Source organism: Rhipicephalus sanguineus, chromosome 5 (genome assembly GCF_013339695.2).
Source record: "Rhipicephalus sanguineus isolate Rsan-2018 chromosome 5, BIME_Rsan_1.4, whole genome shotgun sequence".
NCBI lineage: Eukaryota > Metazoa > Arthropoda > Arachnida > Ixodida > Ixodidae > Rhipicephalus > Rhipicephalus sanguineus.
Window position 1 is genome coordinate 140,543,273 of NC_051180.1, and position 20,454 is coordinate 140,563,726.

A 20,454-nucleotide genomic window follows, 5' to 3' on the forward strand; every position below is an offset into this window, starting at 1 on the left:
ACTAAAATTTTTGTTTCACAATACACGAAACTGTAGGTATAGACTGCTGTATAACATCCTGCTATATATAGCAGGATGATTTTGTAAGAAAGGGACAGCTGCCGCAAAACAATTACGACATCATTGGTTTTGGTTAGCGCAAGAACGATCTGCGTTCTTCATGCGTGCGCTCTTTTCGGTGTCATTGACCTCATAGAAGAAATAGGATGCACAGCCGCGTCATTGTACATCACACATACAAATCTCTGTCAGCGCCAGCCAAAGCCCCCTCGAACTGTCGAAGCGAGCAGTTCGTGCTTCTTTTGCAAAGTTCCTGACGCTGTTCTTTGCCATTGGGAAATTACGCACTGCTTGGCTGTTCGTATGTCGTGATGGTGCAATTGCGCACTTCCTGCGCGTTTTCCTTCGCCACGCACTGCTGGCTCCACTGAGAGGTGGTTGTGCGTCCGTCGCATACGTCGGGGATGCCTCAGTTTCGGCGGCGCGTTTGCGAACTATATATATATAATATATATATATATATATATATATATATATATATATATATATATATATATATATATATATATATATATATTTTTTTTTTTTTTTGTGCCCTCTGTCGAGTGCAGCAGCTCCGCTGCTTAGCCACAGCTGCGTGACGAAGCTCACTTTCGTTGAGTTCGTTCGTTGTTTTCATCGGTGTCAGGGAGAGCAGGAGCAACATGACAAACAAGCATGCGGAGACTACGAAGTCGACGATGACCAGGGAACGTGGACGCCGCTACACGGGCAATGCGCTACATACCGCCTCGACGCGAGGCGGCTTCTGGTGCACGCAGCCTTGGCCAAAGGGGAAGAGAACGTGGAAGGCAGGGCGATGACAGGGCCGAACCGTCCATCCGTTCTGCCCTCCTCCAAATCTATCAGGGAAGCAGCTCAGCGTCGCGCTGGAAGGCTCGGTCCTCAGCGTCGCACAGACACACGCACTCACTCAAAGGCATCTCCCAGCAGCCTTCTTTCTCTTATCATCGCCATCCTTCGTTCCATCTCGGGGAAGAACTCCCCCAGAGGCGCACCGCGATTGGCCGGCGTCGCGTCACGTGGTGAGGAGCTTCCGCGGGCGCGGCGTTTACTCCCTGCAAGCCGCCCTCCCCGCAGCGCAAGCGCTCCTTCCGAGGTGGTGTGGAGCAGGGGGGGAGGAACGCTCCGCCAATGCTGGCAGGGCTGCGCCGGCGCCGCCGAATTCGATTATTAGAGCGCCGCCGCTGCCGCCACGCCACGCCACGGCTCTCCCCCCGGTGACGACGGGGCGCGATAGAACGAGCGCGGCAGCGAGCGAGCGAAGGAGGCTGTTGGGCGAGGAAAGAGGTTCCGCTCCTTTCCTCGCGGCATTGCCGGAGAGCCGGCGGCTGCAGTCGCAGAAGCGGCATGGCCTGGCGCGGCGCGGCGCGTCTCCACCGCACCGACGGCGGCACAGCAGCGGGAGCCACAGCGACTGGCGGCGTAGCGCCGGCAACGTCGACGACCACCGCGCCGCATGCCCGTCGCCGCACTCGGCCACTTCTTGGATTACAATGTTGTCCTGACGTCGTCGTCGCACCAGTGTGCCCCTTCGTCGTAGACGGCCTCCTCCTTCTCCTCCGCCCTGTCACTGTCGTCACGGTAGGTGGCCCTATCAAACCCCCCGGCGCACACCTCCCTCTCTTCCGTGCTTCCGCGGCCTTCGTGAATAAGCACACGCTACGCGAACACGCGCGCGTGCCCGTACGCGCTTCGTTCCGGCTCGCCACCTGCTCTGTTCCGCCTCGTGTTGCTTTTTCTTTTATGGCGGTCCCGCCGAGCGAGGATATTTGTGGGCGTCATGTGGACGACGGTTGCGCCCTTCCGAAACGGCCTCACGTTGCAACGGTCCCATTTGTCGCGATGGGACACTTCGCGCTCACTGCACAGCAGCAGTTAATGACATGCTTTATGTTTTCGTATATACCCAAGGTAGCTCTATATAACAATATTGTGGTCTTTGCGCCACTAGCCTATACATGTCCCTCCGCTCACTTACATTTCGCACGCTTCAACGTTCTTGTTTTCCATCTTCTCCTCAGTTTTTCTTTTTTTCTCCCATGTGTGACTGTTCCCCTTTGGTTTGATATACTACAAGGTCCCTTAGCGAAGCACTCGTATTTCCGATTGAGCTCTCTGGCTTACGTCCCGTTGATATATTTTTGCGCAATGTGGTCTATCACTTTCCGTTTACACCAGACCGCCTCAATGTATCCTCATCGCACGTACTTTGCTGTCATGGCAGTCGCAGGGACTTACATTTTAACCGTCACTTGTATGTTCTTGAGTATCTGACCTTTCTCCGTTGAGGGATAATTTCTTTTGCTTTCGCTGGGACCAAAAAGTATGCGCCTTGCCAGAGATTGCTTCAAAACATGTATGTTTATCTTGTGCAGTTATACCAAGAACAGAACTTTAATGAAATAGTAGAGTACTATAAGGACTCAGCGACGGCGACAACCATCCAGAAACGCACGCACAGGACGAACACTGACCTATGCAGGAAGGCAAAGCCCCAACCCCGCCCTCTACGCTCCTCCGCACTCTTGCCTGCCTATATTTCTTCTATGTGGCTTCATAGTTCAACCCCTGCCTCTTCTGGTTTTACGTTAATTTTCATAGGAGGTTGTATTAAACTTCAAAACAGACACATTTACCACAGATCGTAAATGCATACATATGAATTCAAGCGAAAGTTGCTTGAATGCCGCAGTTGCAACTGAAATCATTGATGCACGCTTTTCGGTATTTCCCTTAGCCAATAGGGAAAAGAAGCAGCGAATATCGCGTAATGGCCATACACAAATATTATGGTTTACTTTCAGTTTCTGAGCTCGGCTTACAACGTACATTATATACGTGTTGTTCGCACATTGTAAACCTGTGACTTTCTCGGTGGTGGGAGAACTTTTCAAGAGAAACGAAGGTGAAAGTGAAACTGCATGCAGCGCTCCGAAACGATCTCGACGCTCCCTTTCTACCGCGTCCACCTTTACTGCATGGAGCTTAATACGTGCAGTGCACACAGCCATTATTCTTTTTCCTTTCGTAATTTGATGGCCGTAGATAAGGCAATCTCAGAGGCGAGGACCCACGACCTCGACTGCACGCAATGCTGCAGGCGTAAATTACGCGTTCTCACCTTTAGTACAACGCGTGTCGAGCAATTAATATTGGCGCGCTTATCAGACTGCCGCCTGAGAGCAGTTCGAACCCATTCGCGGCTAGCTGGGGCAAACGCCTAAAGCCACTCCCTCAGGATGCATGGCTAAACTCTGAAGAGAATTTAAGGGATAAATAAATATAAGTGTCTGTTTGTTAACACGCTTAATGGGTGAAGGACGTCAAAGATGTTTCTGGAATTATGGTGAATGTTAATAAATTATATAGAAAGCTTTTAGGGCAGTTAAAAGCACGCGGATATACGAACTCGCTGCACACATGAGGCCCCTTTCACATATATATTTCCGAAAGTGTTCTTTTCTCATTGGTCAACAGGCTTTGCTAATTATATGCCCGGCATCCGGATTGGCTGATATTTTCTCTTACGAACAATGCTTAAGACGTCTTTTTCGTGAAAAACGCCATAATCGGCAGATACCTATAAGCCATGAAATTCGACGCCGGTGGAATTGTCGGATGAGTTTCCTGAGAATCGGTACATGGCACAGCGAAGATTCAGTGGTCAGTGCGCAAAGGCGATGGCTCTAAACATTGGTCTTGAACAACACTGGAGAGATCTAGTGTATGCATCAGGACGCCTACTACATCGACGATGGAAGGGTTGTTGCATTGTCTTCTCGACTCGGTGCAGTTAATCAGATAAACACGAAATTAAAAGATCACAATAGTTTTATGAATTGTGGCCCTCGCATGGTGTATAGTAGGTAAAAACTGTCAATTCTACTGCCTGAATTGCTCTGATTAGTTGTTTCTGAAGCGTCCATATTACTTTCGTTTAATTCTTTTGTTATCTGTGCACTGATTTATACAAGGATACAGCAGCGCGAGGCTCAGATATCTGACATGGAGTTGTACCAGCTCACGCTCTAAAAAGCAAAGAAGGCGGTGACATTTATTCGCGTTAAAGTGGGGGATCTTGCCAGACTTAATTCCACCTTTGAGAGTGTTTTTACTCAACGAAAGGAGTACGTTCACTCCATCTGTACACACGTAGAGTAAACCCTACAGAAGGTATACGTACGTACACCTTCTAGAAATAAAACTGTCTTAAAGGGAGGGAAAACGTAAACTCCCTTCGAGGAGCTACAATAATTCTTTGCAAAGTAGTATAGCTAGAACACACCGATAGTTTGGGACGGCCTCTCTGCCTTTACTAATGTCTCTGTTACCAGTACTGCTTTTTGTTTTTAGTTTAGACAAGTAGCACCATGGGTCACTACTCACGACTTCCAATGCTTCCAAAAACTTGTCTCGCCAGATGCTGTGTCAATACTGTATTTTGATAGATACTCATACCCTCGCTTAGAGTGTTCTGCTAATTGCACAGCCTTCGGTCAAGAAAAATAATAACCCGAGTCTATACCGTAAGCAGAAATAGGGCAGGGGCCGTTCAGTGCTTCTACCCTCAAGACCACGCCCATGTTCATTCGTGACTTGCGCAAGTGCGTGGACTCATTGCACGCAGTAATGAGAGAAAAAGTGAGGCAGTGACGTACGTTCCAGAACACACCTATTCAATACGGTCCCCAAATCACCTCGTATATTAATTGCCTGCGATATTTAGCACACGCTGTACTCTCGGTCACATACAAGCGCATGAACGTGCAACTACGGCTCTCTCTCTTTACTGCTTCCTCTATTCGAGCCTATTGATCCCCCCTCCCCCCCTTTTTTTTATTAAGTGTGTTTAAGGAGAGGTTGGTGCGTAGGTATGGCTCCGGCTGCTCCTCTTCGCTTACGCAATACTGTACATCGTAAAGTAGTCAATAATCACAAAACAGTATAAAACTGACGCATTAATGGGCATTCACGAACCTAATCCCCAGTACTGAAATACAATTGTGCACGCAACAGCAATGTTCACACGTCATAAATGTTGATACTCGCGAAACGTCCACACTTTACGGAAGTGCTCATCAAGGTTATCACACAACAGTTACTGGGCACTTGCCCGCGCTTCAGACAAAACTGCCACGATCATACCTATTGATTCCCTTCCCCGACTGTAGGGTGGTAAACCAGCGTATGTCTGGCTAACCTCTCTGCATTTTCCTCTCTTGACACGTTCTAGGAAAAGTACGCGCATGATCTCGTGACACAAGGATTCTTTTTTAACCTTTTATAAGACTTGTTGCTTTCAATTCTTCATTGTTGAATGTCGCTCGTCACTTCCTGCTGCAGAAGTGTTCAAATGGTATTGCTTCTTTATTTATTTTATCGTGTCTGGTCCGTAAGAAGCCTCCACAATCGCGCTAGCTGCTGTATATGTACTGCATATACAGCAGCACCATATTCAGCATGCTCGTACTACGAAACCTCTTGACCAAAATCTCCAAGCAAAAAGACGTACTAAATTTAACACATTTCTAATACTAGAGGCCTGTGTACTTAGATTTAGGTGCCCGTTAAGGAACCCCAGGTGGTCGACATTTCCGGAGTCCTTCACTACGGCCTCCTCACAGACATATCGTTGTTTTGGGACTTAAAACCCCAGCAGTTATTATTAACACTTTTCTCCTAACAACTCGCTTAAATATCTGGCCACATAAATGCCATACTTCGCCGATAGAACTTCGTGAAAGCAGAGGTTAGTCGGAAAATTTGCATATAAAGCAAGGAGAGCTTATTATAAACCCACCTAAGGTTGTAACTGTTATTTGTTTTTTCTTTGTTTTTTTTTAAATTTCAGTCGATTATTCACTCCTGAACTAATCCGCTATATACAAATGAATGTATAAACGAGGTTTCTATAGTTAAAAAAATGCAGCTTGGTCTTTGTAAATCAGCTAGAAGGAAAGGGAAAACGCGAAAGCAGTTAACTCAAAGATAAGCGTTAGTAGAAATGAACACGTGTACTAATGAGAATGCATCATATAAACAAATTAAAACTCAACCCTGTACATAACATACAACTATCACCATTGGACATGCAGAAGTGTATGCAATCTGTTCACGCTTGTTTTCTTACCTGACAAAAAAAAAAGGCACAATGAACAAATGAAGTATATAGAGACTGTCTCCAAAACATAGAAACTTTATAGGAAATAAACATTTAACTGATATTTAAATAAATACAAGTATGAGGTGGGAGTAAGTGCCAATAGTAGACTATTACAATGCCTTAGCGTTGAAAAAAGAGATAGAAAGAAAGATTCTAGATTCGTTTCGGTCAAAGGAGTGAAAGGTTCCACAAGGGTTGATTATTGATCTTTTTCTTGTGTTTTGGAACTTAGTGAAAACAGCGCTAAAGGATGGCACCAGAAAGACAACACACGGCCGGCAATAACTGCTCGTATAAGATGGCTTTGTGATGGCGAGAGTACAGTCGCAGCGGAAAAAGATTGGCACAAGTGACCGGTGGTCGGAGTGGCAAGATTCCGACACGCGGCGCTGTTTTTCCCCAGCACGCCGATGTCGAGAGTGCCAAGCACGTGATTAAAAAAAGAAAGAAAATAGTGCTATGTACTCTTTTAAAGTACTTAAAAAAATCACAGCATATCCACGGGGTGAATGATGAAGAGTGGGGCGAAGCTACGGAGGGAATCATCTGTAAACCGTGAAACTCTTCCGTGAAATGCGCCCAGTACATAATATAAAGAGTGTGAAACATCGTGTATATATTAAACATCAAACTTTTATTGTACTGTTGGTTTACGTGGTCCCTTCGTTATCACTTGTGATCGGTGAAATGCAAGGAAGAAGTCCACTCCCGAGCGAAAGAGCGATCGCATTCCCCGCTCGCCCTGTGCGAATTAAAGGCAAGGCTAGAGGGAAGACAGGACGCGCGTTCCACGACGCCAGGTCGGTAGCATGCCCAACGAAAGCCAACGGAACGCGATCGTGCAAGTGCTCCGGCTTCGCATCGCCTCATGGTTCCATTTAGCGTCCCAAAACCAAACATATTGCTCAAGGTGTGCCTTGCGTTTTTCGTAGAAATAATTTCTTTATCATGTACACTAAGACGAAAGTTGAAAGCTCACTAGAGTGTATCGCCCGCAAAGTATGTCTTTTAGTGTGATTTAACTCTCGTACGGCAGGGTCCTCGCGCCGTTGCCGGTCCACCTCGCCCGTTGACGATCGGGCGAGGTGGCTACATGCAACTACTACCCTACTACTACTACACTTTAAGAAAACATCTGGCGTTCTTTCGTTCTGCTTTTACAAAACATCTGGCGTCTTTCGTTGGTTTATTTCATCAATCAACGGCGTTTTGAACAAAATTTTATTGTTTAATCACGCACAGGAGAAATCTCACCAGGCACTACCTTGGAGGTAAACAATGGCTGCTAATGGCAATGAGAGACAGAAGAAGTCGGCTTTTAGCTAACACTTACACTTCTACTTCTACTAACGTTTCCTACTGGAACATGCCAATGGCTGCTAATGGGGAATTAGAGACAGAAGAATTCGGCTTTTAGTTAACGCGCACGCTGCGAATTTTTTATTGTTCAACAACGCACAGGAGAAATCTCCCACCGGCACCACCTTGGAGGTCAAAGCGTAAGACTTGTTACTCACTACTACGACCACTACGAGGGACGAACGGGTGCCGCCTAAAGGAGCTTCGCCCCTAAAAGATAAGAGTGCTGTTTAGCTACTCTAGTATGGAAGTGCAGTAAGCCGTCCCTTGCAGGAAAATACTTCACAATTTAGAGTGCGAAGTACTCAACTCAAGTGCAGCGACTAAAATGCATACCATTCAGTGTAACGATTAACTGATGTTTAGAATTATACATTTACTAAAATCGGTAAGGTTCTTCTACACCATCTGAAGGCGCATTTTCTGCGCAGGTGCGCTGATATCGATTCCGCAGTTTTTCTTTCAAAAAGCGTGGCAAAAGTGCGTTGAAATCTCAATAGAGTTTGCCTCGCACCTTGAGCACACAATAATATATCTACTAAAGGAATTTACTGCAGAAGGTTAGATAACAAAACAATGTAACGTAATTAAAGAATGCTAAGCTGTGACGCAAGTGTAAGTTTCAGTAAAGCTTTACAATTGTTTGCCTCGAGAGCCAAAGCTTGCTGGGTGAATTTCACTGCAGCAGATATAGACGGCTTACGAAATTAAGTGCATATGTCAATCAGTTCTTTTTTAGATGCGAAGTATCTTAAGGCGGAGCTCAATCCGGTGGTGGTGGTGGTGGTGGTGGTGTGCGGCGTGACCACCCTTACTGCGCATGCGCGTACCCTCTCCACACACCTCCTCTCCACTCACCCTCTCCCCTCCCCTCCACTTTCCCTCCCCCTTCCCCTCTCCACTCTCCCTCTCCCCTTTCCCTCTCCCCATCCCCTCTCCACTCTCCCTCTCCCCTCCCCTCTCCCATACCCATCTCCCCTCCCTCCCCTCTCCACTTTCCCTCTCCCCTTTCCCTCTCCCCTCCCCCTTTCCACTCTTCCTCTGAAACGCGGGCTAGACATGCCGAAATTCTCTCCTGCGCAACGCCGCGATGAGCTCGAGCGCATGCGCGTCCCCTCCCCTTCTCCCTCCTCTCCTACGCTGCCCCCTCTCGCCCGCCTGTCGACCGCGTTCCCCGCTCGCCCTGTGAGAATTAACGGCCAGGCTAGATGGAAGATACGACGCGCGTAGCGTCCCTCTTCGCGTTCCACGACGCGAGGTCGGTAGCATGCCCAACGAACGCCAACGGAACGCGATCGTGCAAGTGCTCCGGCTTCGCATCGCCTCATGGTCCCCTTTAGCGGGAGATGGTGTAATTTTTTTTGCACTGACATTTTCTATCATAGTTTTTAAACGCAGGCAGGTATAGGTGCATTGCAAGCAATGTTGTCGCTTCTGTCGTAACTCAATTTCACTTGTTCGTGAAGACTTCTTGCGACTGTGTGTGTGCATGTGTGTGTGTAGTGTGTATATATATATATATATATATATATATATATATATATATATATATCTGCAGCGAAATCCACCCAACAAGCTTTGGCTCTCTGTTACTCCTATCACGCGCACTGTTTCCCCACGTGCTTTTAACAACCGCTTGTCAGCCATTAACAGCGCTATGATACGTTACTGCGCATTTTATATTGCGGTACCGTCGCATGTTCGCATCACTCCGACGAAGGCCGGTCCCGCGGCCGAAACGTCAGTCCTTTACTGAACAATTTTTCCTACGTGCTTGATTTTTGTTTAAACGATATATTATATATATATATATATATATATATATATATATATATATATATATTGATAGCAGTGGCGTAGCCAGGAATTTTGTTCGGGGGGGGCTCACGTTGCAGCGCGACGTCCTCATAGAATTTTTAGAACGACTAAGTATATGAATAACATTTATTTATTTATTTATTTATTTATTTATTTATTTATTTATTTATTTATTTATTTATTCTCAAAGGTCCCGTATGGACTTTACATGAGGGGTGGGTGACATGAAAATTGCGGTATCGATGAAGGTGGATGTGCTTGAGTCTACTTCCTGGGTGGCATTTTTGAAGCGCGCGAAATCGCAGGATGACTGCTGCTTCGTTCGGAAGGTCATTCCAGTCTCGGGCGGCGCGCAAAAAGAAGGACTGCTGAAATGAGGTGGTGTGGGCACGTGGCGGAATCAAAGCGTTTGGATGACTTTTGCGATGACCTCGATGGACCGGCTGGATGAAGTGGTTTTTCCCCGGGGTTGAATAAAAGAATCTGTGAAAAAGGCAGAGACGTGCAATACGACGACGAAGAGTGAGGGTAGAAAGTTTTAGCTGGGATTTGAGGGCGGAGATGCTCGAGTCGCGGGAATAATCTGAAACAATGAATCTGGTTGCTCGGTTCTCTACTGACTCAAGAATTTTGATATTAGTAGTTTGGTGGGGTCAAAGACAGCAGATGCATACTCAAGTTTTGGTCTGACAATGGTTTTATAAGCGAGTAGTTTAACGGAAGGTGGTGCCATGGAAATGTTACGGCGTGTGTACCCGAGAGCGCGGTTAGCGGAGTGAATTATGTGATTTATATGGTCGCCCCAAGATAGGTCACTCGAAAGATGGACACCCAGGTATTTAATCGAGTCAGTAGCAGCTATATGACAGTTGTTGATTGTGTAAGTAGCCGGCGTGTGGTTTCGGCGACGATGGAAAGAAATTAGTAATGTTTTTTTTTTCGCATTAAGGGGCATCAACCAGGTGGTACACCACTGCTGAATACGTGAGAGGTCATGCTGTAGAGGGGAGACATCGGTGGGGTTATTTATAGGGCGGTAGAGGACACAATCATCAGCAAAAAGACGGATGTTAGATTCAACGGAAAGCGGAATATCTTTAATGTATATTAGGAATAAAGGAGGCCCTAGGACGGTACCCTGGGGCACGCCGGACAAGACATGGGAGAGGTCGGAGGAGTGATCATTAACATGCACGAATTGTTTACGGTTTGTTAGGAATGCTTTAATCCAGTTAAAAACATGCCGATGAAGGTTTAGACGCGAGGTTTTTAGAAGGAGACGGGAGTGGGGTACCTTATCGAAGGCTTTTTCAAAATCTAAGAACAGTGTGTCAATTGGGATGTTACGGTCCATATGAAGGTGAATGTCGTGCAGGAATAATGTTAGTTGGGTCTCGCATGACTGATCTTTACGAAAGCCATGTTGGTTTTGGTGAAAGAAGTTTACGGATGATAAAAATGTAGCAACATGAGAAAAGATGACGTGTTCCATGATCTTTGAACAAACACTAGTGAGCGAGATTGGTCGGTAGTAACCTGCAAATGAGCGGTCACCTTTCTTGAAGACCAGAATGACCTTCCCAACTCTCCAGTCTAATGGGACTTCACCTGTGTCGAGTGACTGCTGAAAAATGATTGACAGTATGGAACTGCATACATGTTTTGTATTTTTCAGAATTTTGGCGTTTATGCCATCTATACCGCATGACGAAGAGTTCTTTAATTGGTTAATAACTTTTACAATTCCCTCTGAATTGAATTCAATATTTGGCATTGGCGGAAAAGCAAAATGCGGAAAATCAGGAAGTTCGTTGTTAGGTTCGTTAGTAAAGACGGGACAAAATGCAGAGTTGACGGATGGAACGTCGCAATCGGCAACGGGGGATCCAGAAGTGTCACAAAGAGAGACTGTGGTTTTGTCGTCCGGTTTCATAATTTTCCAAAAAAGGCGTGGGTATGTACATGTATTACCATGTACATACATTGTCACTGGAATTACCATTAACATGTATTACCAGTGACAATTTGTATTAGATGTTGCAAATCACTTCTTGAATGCTGCCCTCTGTTAAGAACGAGTAAGAAATGTGTTTCTTTCGTAAAAATATTATGTTGGCATGCCCGCAAAATCTTTCCAGGAATAGCTGTCTTCAACCGTTTCAATATTTTTTTTTGTGTGTGTAACAGGTACGGCAAATATCATGTAAACTTCGGAACTGCATCAGTTTTGAACTGAAGAAGCGCCTGATAACAAAAAAATGAAGTCCACAAAGTAACCAGGACGAGATCAAATATTTTAATGTAGATTGTTTACGCAAAATGTTCATCTTTTTGCACAAATGATGCGGCCAGGGAAAAGCAAGAATGGGAAAGTACACCTCGAATACGGGCAAAACATAAGTCACCGGAAACAGTGCGCAGTATGCTTACGCAAAACCACACAAATGTAAATTTAAATATGCAATCAATAAACGGAACTAAGCAATGATCACTATACATAATGCCCAACTGATATGTCCTTGGGCCAAGCTGCTGTCTCGGACGCACCATGTGGACAGAACTATAAAGGAAGAGTGCAGAAATAACGAAAGAAACTATTTCAAAACTGTTTTAAAAGTGCGAACCACTATTGTGCACTCAATATAAAAGGAGGGTTGCCGCTTCTAGTTCAAAAAGCAATGAAGAACAAAAACGACAAATGAAAGTAACAAACAATGCTGCTAGTACGGCTTCCCAATAGTTGAATTTGTTTGGTAACGCCGCGTATGCCGACCTCTCAGTGAACAAGGTGAAGCTGTCGATTGGCTGGTAATGTCCACCTGATGCCCGTATTCTTGTGTTTATATGAGGTCACAGTGTTAACTGCTAAAAGGTACAAAATCCTCACGGCTTTAAAAGGTGGTGAACAATAATATTGCGTCAAAATTACGGGCTCATTGACCTGAACTATGGAACAGCAGTGTCTTTTCCTTTCGTTTGTGCTGATTTTTGTCCTGCTCGGTATCAAAAGACAAAGTTGACACGGCGAGGAAGCTTAGCGAAACGGTCAGTGACTTCCGACACGCTGATGTCATTTCTGTGGGCTTACAGAAGTGCCCGGCCAACCATGCGTTCCTCAGACATCGTGGAGCGTAAGTAGTTCTTAAGTAACCTCATGCTTGAAAACGTTCTCTCTGAGCTGGCAGTGGTCACTGGAAGGGTGACTAGAATCTGGAGTAGCTTGTACACAGTCGGATAGAACCTGCTGTCGCAATGAGAGAGGGCATCGGTTCCAGTACGGGGGCTCTGGTTTGCTGCTTTGTTCGCCCACTTTGTCCACCATAGTCGCAGTTCTCCAAAACCAGCCCTCGTTTCGACGTCATGCGCAAAAACGGTCAGGAGATTTTCTGCTCCTTTCTCCCGATCATCTTGCATTGGTGGTATTGCGGATGGTACAATTATTGAAAAGTCCTTTAGAAGTGCCCTGTGTTTTTCGATCCGTTGGTTTAACTGGGCTAGTACGCGGTCCATGAACGGAATGAACAGGGTTCTGCGAAAATATTCTTCCGCGCTTTCGAATGCATTGCTCACAAGGTTTTGCTTCCGGACACCGGCTCGACGGCTGGTGATCTCCACATTCAGTTTTTCTGATAATGCCTGCACTTGCGCAAATATTTTTGAGAAAGAAGCATTCGCGTTCTTGCGGTCATTTTCATTTGTCTGCTGTACCGCTTCTATGTCGTCAATGGCAGCGCTCATGTCGATACTCCTAGTCTGCAGCTTCTTTGACAGTGGCAAAGTCAGTGCCAACACGTGCTCCGTCACATGCAGGCTTACAAGGAATGCTGGTGACAAGAGTGCCAACATTAGACTCTTTGCCTGCACTGGACTTTCGCCATTTCCGTTAAACATAATCTCCTCTGGTGCTGCAATCAACGGCTCAAAGAGGCTCACAAATGAAAGCACAGCATCGTGCTTCTCGGCCCAGCGCGTTTCGCATAGTCCCAAAAGGCGCTGCCTTGCAGACTCCAGGACAGGTCAAACTTATCATTTTACGCAAAACGTGTGAGCGGCTAGAAGATTTACGGGAAAAGACTGACGTCGCCTGCAGAGTCCCAAAACAGTTTCGGATGTCTGTGATGGAGCATGCCACACACACAACTAGATGTGTGTGCCGCACACACAATGCCGCACACACAACGCATGCCGCATGCCGCACACACAATGCGCAGTGAGTACATAGAGTGCGGCTGGATATTTCTCACGAACAGCAGCTTGAACACCATTCGTTTTGCCGGCCATCGAACTTGCATCATCGTAGCCTTGACCACAGAGATGCTGCATGTTAATTCCCATTTCTATAAGGAGCCTTATGATGGTGTCGGCGAGGGCCCGGCCATTTGGTCGTGAATTGGCACAAAGCCTATAAGAACACTTCTTCGATTCCGTTCGCATCCTTATTAAGGTACCTTGCACAAACAGTAAGCTGCTCGATACCAGCAACATCCGTCGTTTCATCAGCAAGTACGGAGAAGCAGCCTGCAGCGTTTACTTTTGCGACTAGGCTTTCCTTGATGATTGCAGCAGAGATTTCTATAATGTGGTTTTGTACATCTGGACTAAAATATGAGGCCTTATTTGGGAAACTTTCCAAATGCTTTTTTAGATCTGTGTCGCCACAATCCGCGCGCATGCGAAGCAGCGCTCTGAAGTTGCCTGTATTTGTAGAGGAGGCTGTGCTTGAGTCCATGGGACCACTGTCACTATGTCCACGGAGAGCCACACCTTGCCGCCCGCAAAAGAGAACTGTCTCAACAATAGGCTGTAACTTCCTTCGGGTCTCTCTTATTTGAATTTGCCTGCCATGGTCCAGTTGATCAACAACACTGGGCACACATCCTGAGAAGGTTTGAAGAAAACTAGCGTCAGTGTGATATTTAGTGACTTCGTGTGCACCGAAGACTTCGAGCGCGTGCTTCCACTTTTGAAATGGCTTGGATACGAGGGCCTTAGTACGCGCATGTTGGCCCTTGCCAATCTCACTTCTGCTAAAAAGGACACACACTCGGCAAAACGCACCCTCTTGAAGCGCTGAGTAGCAAGCCATCGGTACCTGTCCAGCCAAGCCACGTAAACCTTCGTTTCTGCTTAAAATCGTTCATAGACTTCAACATATAGCATAGCGGAGGAATGCAAGGAGAAGCTAGCAGTTGATGTTTTGTGTCATCATCCACTTTTGAGCCATCTGTCTAGAGCCCGATATCAAACTTGCTTCTGCTAACATTTTGAGGGTCAGAAAAAGATAAATAATTAAATAAATGATAATCAGGCTGAAGACCAATAAATCCCACCAGCCGGGTGACGCCGCTGGTTGGTGGTGTATGAGAGCACGAAAAATTTCGGGGGGGGGCTGAAGCCCCATAAGCCCCCCCCCCCCCCTGGCTACGCCCCTGATTGATAGAGAGGTCAAGAAACGTTTCGGCAGATGGGCCTGCCTTGTCAGGGTGAATTTCACTCTGACAAAGTTTGTCCTGTACGTTTGTAAACTTCCACACACGTGTAAACAAAGTCGCCGTAAGGACTCACACAGTTGCGCAAGCAAGAGGAATTTCACAACGCAGTACGAATACCAAGATGTAAGACCTGATGGTGTTTTCTCTTACTCATACGTTTTATACAGGCGTTATTTCGCTGAGTTCCTACTCTACTACATCAAAAAAATTGGCCGCGTATCTGCGTGCTCCGCTGCAAATGTCGTCGAAAAACGATAGTCTTCAGCCGGCCGTTGTTTTTTTTTCTGCCGGCCGTTTCTGCGCCGTTTCAGCGCAACCTAAGAAACATTAGGGTCTTTACAATTAGCTATCTATCTGTTTTCTAGTAAAGGAACACACCACCTAATACTTACGTATTGATGTTGAGCCTTAGATAGGCGTAATATTTGCTTTATGATCGACAATGTTCACAAGTATGAGCGCAGCTACCAGTTCAAGATGGCTGGGCGTTCAGCAAGTGCTTAAACGGCTGGGTGGCTGTATCGTGTGGCAGACAGACAGACAGAAAGACATACAGACAGACCAAAATTCCTGCGTTTAAGTTCCCCAAGAAAGACTATCGTCTTTAAAAGAAAGTAAAAGAAAGTACAGAGCAAAAGCAGCTCGTGCTCTGTCACACTTGTGTGCCCGTAACGAAACTTAAGAAGCGCTTTGCAAACAGAACCTTCGCGGCTTGTCTCAAAGCCCTCCTCGAAGATGCGAAGGCATGCTCAGGCAGTTGCTCGCGCATACAGGACGCACATTCACTGTATAGAGTGCAATGCACTATACATATGTATGTATACATACGCCGCCGGCGGACGGTCCCTTGCGTTGGTCGGTCTCTATCCGCGAAGGAATCTCTCACGCCTTCTGACCCTGCCACGTCGACGACAGGCTTGACGCGCGCATATTCAGGGCCGCCATAAAGAAGATTTACGCTCGCTCAATGGACGACGGGAGGGCTGGCTTTATGACCCAAGCCGGCAGCACGTTGCGCTCGCGGCTTCCAAGGCCTCGATACATAGCGGGCCACTCGAAGCACGCCTGTTTGTTTATGCGTGACGGGAAGGGCCGAATTAATGGTCGACCATGACCTTTATTTTTTGCATGTCGTACGAGCCTGCACGCAATGGCTTCGCGAAAATCGTGGATACCAGAGCCGCGAATTATACCTTGCAGTTGTGTAACCTGAAGACACAGTAGTAAGCCGTTATTCGAACATGGATGACGTCAGACACGCATAGAATCTATTCATGGACCCCTGATGATTTTCGCAACTTGAGAAATGAAGATGTCGCCGTACGTTCCAGTTCTTGTTTCCCTTGTACGTACTGACTTGGGTTATTTAGGCAGTGGTCTATTGGATAGGCTTTAGTACTCCAGCTGCGCACCTATTTTGTATGTTTTCGCGCGCCTCCTTTCCGCTCTTCTTTCAATCTTTATTTCCCCTTCCTCCCCCTCCCCTTAGTGTAGGGTAACAAACCAGATGTTATATATATATATATATATATATATATATATATATATATATATATATATATATATATATATATATATATATATATATATACGTGGTTAAATTGCTCTGCCGGAAAACCGCAATGTCACCTACAAATTCTACTTTTTTCCCCCTTTCTCTGCAGACGTTAATCACCAAGAGGGGAGTTGGTGGGCTGTTTGTAATCAACACAACATTTTCGTCGTCATCAAGAAAACATCGTTGTTGCTGTTAGGTTGACCAATCATCAGTATTTAGGCACCTAGTGCTTTCAAAAGCAAATCAAGTCTTATTAGCATCCCTTTAATTAAAAAAAAAGTCATTGGTTGCAAAGCAGCAAGTGCACGAGCGCCTTTGACGGCGAGATTAATTTTTTATTTCTGTACCAGAATTGCAAAGCAAACTACGGGCGAACTCTGCGAAACATGTGCTCTTTGAACGCAGCGAATGTGTTCCAGACGGCGTCTCTACGTGACAAGAGCGTTGGCGACTTTACAACTTGCGCATGTTAATATGTTATCACAACAGTTAACTGTCGCAACCTCTGTAAATGATAGGTTATTTTCGCGCTGTTGGCATGGACTGACAGCACACAAAGAGAGAAAAATTCGCGCCACTTCCACACCGTGAAAACTGTACGAAGTGCGGAGCAGAGCTGAGGATTCCCCTGCCTCTCTCGGCGCTTGGCTTGTGTTTGTCCGAGTCGAAGCTGTGGGTTCGCCTGTCTTTGTTGGCGCTCGGCTTGCGTCTGAGTCTTCCGAAGCTGAGGTAGAGTGTAATAGAATATTCTAGTACACTCTATAGCTGAGGGTTACCTCACATTTGCTGGTGTTTCGCCTCCGCTTCTCTCTTCCGCAGATCTGCGTCTAACTCCCGACGCTGGCGTTCAGCTGTCGCATCGCTCAATTAGCTCAATGCGAGCGGGGCGTGAACGCCAGCCCTTCGGTGATGCTGGCGTTCACGGGTACGCGTGCGCAGGCGTTCCAAACGTGCCGCCTGCTTGGCGTCCATGGTGGTAAAGGAAACATTCATTTGTGATGCAGTGGCGCGCTCTCTTGTCCTATTTTGGTATAGGCACCGTGCAGTCGAGTTCTCACGTGTGACTGCAGCGCCAGAACGCACAGCCTAGCGGATAAAGAAAGCAACGTTGAGACGGCCCAGGGACAAAATCAAACGCGATGCGCGTCTCTCCGCATCTGCATGAGTGTGCAGATTGTGGCCGGGCCAGAAGGGGGACGCGTGCGAGCGTCTGTTTTTTGCCTGCCCCTAGCGGCCAATATAAGACAACTTGAGACGGCCCACACCGAGCAACGCAGCTCCCTCTGGTCAGTGGATGGTGCCTATTGACTTGACCTGTATTGCGCGCTCTTCTGGCCTGTTTTGGCACTTTGAGCGTAACGCCAAGCGATGACACGAGACGACATGGAACGACAGTCCGGGACCCTAAAGTTATCCGCACTTAATAGAGACAGACTGCACATGACGAAGCCGCTGTGCCGAAAATTTGGCAGCGTTTGTCGGGTTTCTAAAATATCGGTTTCATCTTGGGTACAGCGGGGTGGGCGCGTGACATTTACACCGACTACATTTACACCGACGACATTTACGCCGACGACATTTGCGATGAAGATCTGCTTTGTTCTAAGGTCGATGTACACAATTATTAATTAACGTGTAAACACGCGAGAGGTGCCGTACTCCGTGGCAATTACTTCAGAGTGTTAAGTAAAACACACCATTTACATACGCCATTCCAAATAACTGCTTATTTAACAACGTGTTGTCTCGCACTGCGTATATGTGGCATCCAAAGTGTTTGATATCGAATTGCATACGTATGCCATTGTGTGTGCTTGTCCATTTAAGTACCGCAGTCTTTGATATCTCAGTCGCCCATGCATGTCGACAGACAAAATGGATAAGCAGATTCGATTTCCTGTTGGGCGTGATAGCAGCAAACTACCACCATAGGTAGTTAACTCTGCCAGAACAGTTTTGCTTAAAAAGTTTGGAGCCAACCACGTTTAAGGTGGGGTGAGACTTCCTTTGGTAAAAAAATTTTGGGATTTTGAAATCACCTGATAGAGAATGTCTTTATCTTTCAGCAAATATATCACATTTGGGCACTCGTGGTTTCAAAAATGCTTTTTTTTTCCTTTTTCTGTGACACGTTGACAGGAAACGCGCGCGTTTCTGCGTTTTTCTCGAAACAACATTTTTGGAGCTTGTGTACCTTTTTGCCGGGGACTATCGCGCATAATCAAACGAAGATTGTCTCATATGTTGATTAATTATACTTGCACAACTGGAACTAGAATCAGTAGCCTAGGTGCATTAGTATTTTTTATTGTAAAAAAGCATTCATAAGTGGCGTTTTCATACATAGACAAACGTAAAAAACATATCAAATCCATTTTTTGCTGTACACTCACAATTTTAGTTCGACTTTTGTAAAACGTTAGCAGCTTCCTTTGTTGCAAAATTACAACGCTCTGCAGATAGCAGGTCCTAACAAAAAAGTACATAAGTAGAAAAACTAAAACAACAAAAATAAAAAAACACTAAACACAATTTGAAACTAATTTTGTACTCCAGTGCAACCTACGTCTACCTTTAAAATAGCCTGCAAATTTTATAGCCATAGTATTTTATTACCAGTGCTGTACAACCACATCTCGAAACTCACTTTCAAAGTCTCACCCCACCTTAAATCCACGATGGAACAGGGCGTGTAAATGTGTTGGGCGATAGGTAATAAACACAAGATGCTCGACTTTTGTTGTTTCTTTTTGTTTGTTTAGAAAACGCGTTGCGATTGGAATTGGTGAGTCACACTTCAGTTGTACCACAATGCTCGCTCAAATGTCGATGTAGATGGCTTGCGTTGACGTCACTGAAACTGTCATGCCGGAGTACCAGCGTGGTGGGCATGTTGTCAGTTCATCGCACTTAGGTTCTTTCGTTACTCACACGCAGAAGCCAAAACTCACAGGGTCCCTTGTGCATTCACCTAAGACGACTCGAAGGTGAAAGCCATTTTCATTTTCTTCTCAGTCAATGTATTGATCCTGCCCCGCCACCCTCCGAAAGCTCTGCGCTCCTAGCGTGGTTTTGCACTGCCTCCAGGATCGGAGGCACCTCAGCTGGTTTTGCACTGCCACCGTGATTGGCCCACCTTTGACCAAGTTACAATGTCATTCGATGACGGCATCATGTGACGCGACGCCACGTGACGTCACGCGAGAATTTGTGACGGCATGATGACGTCAGGTAGCGATCTCATCACGTGATGACGATTTTTTACATCACTTGTGCTGTGCCCGACGCCGCGGGACGCGAACGCCGACGGTCAATTTCCGCGTTTGATGAGGCATCTTAGGCTTTCGCCTTAACAACGTTCCGACCATGTCGATATCACACTGAATCAGGGTAACCGCAACGCGATTAGGCTGCCTTGACGTCATCATAGCCGCCATATTGGTGTACCAATAGGTTAAAAGGCTCCGTCCATGACGTAACGTGAAAGCTATCGGTACGTGCAAAATGACGAATAGTGGCGTAGAGTGCTTCCCAGCTTCACAAAAATTATGATTCATGGCGTAGTGGGTATCTTGCTAGTGTACTTGTATTAATAGCCCCAAGAGAGTTTACAACGGGCTCTAAAAATGCCGCTCTTCCAGCTTTCGCTGTGACTGTGCTGCGCTTTCCGCGCAGGCCTGGCGTTTTTCACGTAGGAATTTTAAAGTTTGCACGTCTCTTGCCTTAAGCAGTAATTCTTTGACATGGAGGCCATTGGTGTAAGTAGCAGTAACAGGCGAAAGCCCAAACACAACAAAAGCCGCAAAAAAAAGTTCTCGCAGCCTATGTAAGCCTTCCGAAAACGAGTGGTTAACCTCTGTGAACTCATCACAAAAATGTTAAACGATTCCACGTTGCACTATTTGAACAGAAAAACAAAAAGAAAAATTTGGACTCATGCCGTGTTGGCTTTAGGGTTCTGCTGCTGACTGTAGCTTTCATGAATCCTTCAGTTTGTGGTG

At 46.2% G+C, this 20,454-nt stretch overlaps 1 protein-coding gene across 1 annotated transcript in view; it reads left to right on the forward strand.

Annotated features, from left to right (window-relative positions):
* The first annotated feature begins 1,262 nt into the window (after positions 1 to 1,262).
* LOC119394283 (homeotic protein antennapedia) overlaps positions 1,263 to 20,454 on the forward strand; it is a 189,725-nt gene continuing 170,533 nt past the window's right edge. Inside the window, exon 1 of the mRNA XM_049415733.1 lies at positions 1,263 to 1,644. The gene's annotated coding sequence lies outside the window, so the exon portion shown is untranslated. The remainder of the gene's footprint in view (positions 1,645 to 20,454) is intronic.